A 5,416-nucleotide genomic window follows, 5' to 3' on the forward strand; every position below is an offset into this window, starting at 1 on the left:
AGCTATATTACAAGGCAATTGTGCTGAAAACTGCATGGTACTGGTACAGAAATAGGCATGTAGATCAATGGAATAGAATAGAAGATCCAGAAATGAGCCCTCATGTATATGGTCACCTGATTTTTGACAAAGGAGCAGTAAACATTCAATGGAAAAAGGACAGCCTATTCAACAAATGGTGCTGGTCCAACTGGCACTCAGCATGCAGAAGAATGAAAATAGACCCTTTCTTATCTCCTTGTACAAAGCTCAAGAGTAAGTGGATCAAAGATCTTCACATTAAACCAGATACACCGAAACTATTAGATGAGAAATTAGGGAAAACCTTAGAACACATAGGCACAGGAAAAAATTTCCTGAACAAAACACCAATGGCTATAATTGCAAAGTTTCTGTAAGGCTAAGGACACTGTCAAGAAAACAAAATGGCAACCAACAGAATGGGATAAGGTCTTTACCAACACCACATCAGATTGAGGCCTAATATCCAAGGTATACAAGGAACTCAAAAAGCTAGACACCAGAGAATCAAATAACCCTTTGAAAAAATGGGGTACAGAGCTAAACAAAATGTTCTGAGTTGAGGAACACTGAATGGCCGAGAAACATCTGAGGTATTGCTCAACATCCTTAGCCATCAGGGAAATGCAAATCAAAACAACTCTGAGATTCTACCTCACACCAGTCAGATTGGCCAAGATCCAAATATCAGATGACAGCAGATGCTGGCTAGGCTGAGGAGAAAGTGGAACACTTCTCCACTTTTGGTGGGGTTGCAATCTAATACAACCACTCTGGAAATCAGTCTGGCGATACCTCAGAAAATTGGATATAGTACTACCTGAAGACCCAGCTATTCCACTTCTGGGCATATACCCCAGAGACACTTTAATACACAACAAAGATATATGCACCACAATGTTCATAGCGGCTTTATTTATAATAACCAGAAGCTGGAAAGAACCCAGATGTCCTTCAGAAGATGAATGGATACAAAAATTGTGGTACTTTTACACAATGGAATACTACTCAGCCACCAGAAACAATGACTTAACCAAATTCTTAAGAAAATGGCTGCATCTAGAGAAGATCATCCTGAGTGAGATAACCCAGTCACAAAAGAACAGACATAATATGCAGTCACTGATAGTGGGATGCTAACCTCAGAGGCTTGCACTCCCCCAGAAACAACTCACAGACTGTATGAAGTCCAGGAAAAAAAGAAAACAATATATATATATATATATATATATATATATATATATATATATATATATATATATATATATATGTACAAAACAAGAAGACTTTGACTATTTCCATGTTGCGTTTTGTTTTGCATGTACTTTACGCTTATTGCAACTAGTTGGTTTTCATTGAATATTGTCAAGCCCTTGAAAAAAATCAAGTACTGACTAAAAAACATATTCACATAGTTTTATGTAAAAATTATTTTAATGTCTGAAAAAACAGTACTGACAAGAATGTATAATTTTAAGCAAAATATGTTTAAAATCTGTACATTTATCTTTGTTTTGTAAAATAAAGTCATTTCAAAAATAACGGGGGACTATGTAATGAGGTTTTTTATTATTATTATTTTGTTTTTGAGGTAGGCTCTCACTGTGTAGTCCAGGCTGGCATAGACCTCATGGCAGACCTCCTGCCTGAAGTTGTAGAAAGACTGTTCTCTGTTGCTGCTCCTCCAGATCAGCAGTGGGTTGGGAAGCCACGCCTCTACTCCAATGGTGCTGTCATTGAAAAAGCACTTTGCAGCAACTCTTTGGGAACTTTCTTCAGAACATGTGGCACATCTTTAAACACTGTCAGTGACTGTGGAGCTCTCTTGGCAACAGACAAAGGTCACTCAGAAATGTCAGTATAATATACCACATTCAAGCTGAGTAAAAACATTTTGATTAAAAGTATTTGTAATGGGTCTGGAGAGATGTCTCAGTGGATAAGAGCATTGCTCTTCTGGAGGTCCTGAGTTCAAATCTTAGCAACCATATGGTAGCTTACAAACATCTGTAATGGGATCTGATGCCCTCTTCTTGTGTCCTTGAACACAGCTACACTGTACTTATATATAATAAATAAATATTTAAAAACAAAACAAAGCAAAACAACTTGAGGTGACTTTGGGTTTTGTTTAAGGATGCTTTTATTTTAGATCCAGGAAGGGCTTTGCTCTGAATTTGTAAACAAGTTTTCCTTGTCCTCATGTCCACACCCCTCTGCCGCCTCCTGCCACCAGCATCCATTGCTCCATGGACACCTTTTTACATCTCCAGGATGTCTTAAACAAACCAGTAAAATGTTAATGACTCTTTAAAAGATTACTTTGATTTATGACTTGGTCTGTGAGATTCACAATGTTCAGTTGTGGAACTCTATTAATTTCCACCTACTGCATGAAGTTTCTTTGATATGGCCTTTGTGAAGCATTCATCTATAGAAATCTAGCAGTATGTCCTTAGGAATCATTTCAGCATTATATTCCTTTGGAAAAATAATAGCAGTATGTTTTCCCTTAGGCCTATAGTATATCTAACCTCAGATTTCTCTTCACCAATGATATGGTGCTATGTGTAGAAAATTCCAGTTAGCCAGTAAACATGTATTAAAACTATTATGAAAATTTACAAAAGTTTCAGGGTAATCTCAAGTCAACAGCAACTATCTTCTATATAATAGTATCAACAACTACAACAAAAATCCTGAAGTAAAGTTACAAAAAAGTCAACAGAAAATACAAATATTCATGAATATATTTATCTACAGAGAACATAAGTGACTAAAACTGCAAGATTTTCCTGATTGAAAAAAAAAGAATAATGAGAAACATATAAAATGTTTAATGATCAGAGAAAGTAACAGTATTAATGTAGAATTACCAACAAATTCAAAGCAACCTCTGCCAATATTCTGATAATCTTATTTCAGAAGCATAAAAGATAATTTTAGAACTTGGAATGACCATTTTATACTATATTATTATAGCTCATTTTTGAAAACAAAAGACATAAGGTTTGGATATTGCTTTTCCCAAGTTCATAAATCAGTAAAAAAAAAAATATATATACTAAGGAAAAGTGTGGTGGAATCATAAGGAAAGATATGCAAAGTAGTGGAATAGAATTTAAAATTTAACAACTAACCCATGCATCTATTGCTAATTAATTTTTACAAGGTTGACAAGACAATTCAACGAGGGAAAAATCATCCTGGAATGAATGATTATGGTGCAGCATGTGAATGACTGCAGTAGAATTCCCAAACATATGGAATCTAACCCTGATGATTTAGGATATAAATACAAGGAGTAGGATAGAAACCGAAGAAAACAGGAGTAAATCTATATAACCTCATTATTGGTAATGGATGTAATCTCAAATGTTCAATGAACATTATGCAGTTCTTATCAGAGAAGCCTCTTGTAGAAGATGGCAGTTAATACAGAGAACCACAACTAGACTGTGTACATTGTATGAGAGACTTTGGAGGCTAAACCATAATCAAATTCTCTTTATCAAACTCCTTTCATTAAGTTCCAGCAATCTATGTGTGAATATAAGGTAGAAAAATTGTAAGAACCAAAGATGGTAGAGGACTCTAAGACACTGCAGGACTTATCCACATAACTCAGAGACTCATGTTGTGATTTTGTCTGGTTTGACCCTATACAGGTTTCATGTTTGCTTTCACAGTTTCTCTTTATATACTCCTAAAGAGATACTTATTCAGCTGTGTACAATGCTGTTCTCTATGAAAACCAGAAATTGGGATCAATCAGGTTGTCAACCAATGGAAGAATGGATAAAGATAATGGGGTGCACTAATCAACCAACCAAATCCTCCAGAGCTCACATGAACTAAAACACCAACCAAAGAGTACACATAGAGGGACCTATGGTTCCATCTGCATATGTAGCAGAGGACAGCATTGTCTTACATCAATAGGAGGAGAAGCCCTTGGTCCTGTGAAGGCTCCTTTTCCCAGTGAAGGGGAATGTCAGGGTGTTGAGGTGTCCTGGGTAGGTTAGAGTGGGATCATCTTTATATAAATAGGGGAGATGAGAGAGGGGAGGAAGAGGATTACATTTGACATGTAAATGGGTGGGTTGAAGGTTTTGTGAGTGACATTCTTTTAACCTAGAAGAAAACAAGATGCTGGTTTGTTATGTAATCTTACAATTATTTGAAACACAGAACTTGCAAAATATTTATCATTATAGAAAAATAAGTATTCCAAAGTGCATACCAAAAGTCTGAATTTTATCTGTATTCCATTGAACATTATGATTTATTTTTACTAAAATGTCTTCTCCTTTACACTTCTTAAGAAAATGTAGAAAATGTGAGCTGCAAGTTAATAATATCAAAATATTCTAGAATTTGGATGATTAACTTGGTTAGTTTATTCACATTTTAATTTGATTTGAATGTAGAGATCACATTTGTTAGGAAAGTTAATTACCTTTAGGGGTTCTCCTATCTCAGTCCTCTGTGATTTCCTAGAGTTTCTCCTTACCCCTCACCCCCAACTGCTGCATATTTCGATTGATACTCCTGGCCTTCCGGACCTCACCCTTGTGTTTCCCCATACCTGATATTGTCCCTATTCCCTCCTCTTCCCCTGTCCCACCCACCACCCAATTTAAAAAATGGGATTTAGAGCTAAACAGAGAATTCTCTACAGTGGAATCTTGAATAGCAAGAAGCACTTAAAGAAATACTCAACATCTTTAGTCAACAGGGAACTATAAGACGAACCTGTATCAAAATGGCCATGATCAAACCACTAAATTGTTATCACATACTAACAAGGATGTGGAGAAACAGGAATCCTCCTCCATTGTTGATGGGATTGAAACTTGTAAAACCATTCTGTAAGTAAATCTGGGGGTTCTTCAGAAAAATGGAAATACATGAAAATCCATCTATACTGCTCCCGAGCATATACTTAAAACATATTCCATCATATCACAAGGACACTTGACTCAGTTTGTTCATGACAGGTTTGTTTGTAGTAGCCAGAACCTAGAAACAAGCACTGGAAATGTACCTCAACTGAAGAATGGATACAGAGAATGTGGTTCATTTATACAATATACTACAATTCAGTCATTAAAAACAAGAATATCATGAATTTTGTGAGCAAATAGATGGAGCTAGAAAAAAACCACTGTGCCAAAGAAGTTAAACAAGAAGAAAAGCCCAAATGAGGAAGCCTAAATCACACATAGAAGGGGTACCAAAATAGTCAATCACTTCATTTAAAAAAAAAAAAAAGATTAGTGTATCAACCTTTCTGCAAAGCTGTTCCTTTTTGCTTGCTTTTTCCCCTGACTTTGGCCTATTGTCCTATCATCACAGTCATTGCTAGTATAAAGCTGTACCAAAAATGAAAACT

The sequence above is a fragment of the Micromys minutus genome (assembly GCF_963924665.1).
Source record: "Micromys minutus genome assembly, chromosome: X".
NCBI lineage: Eukaryota > Metazoa > Chordata > Mammalia > Rodentia > Muridae > Micromys > Micromys minutus.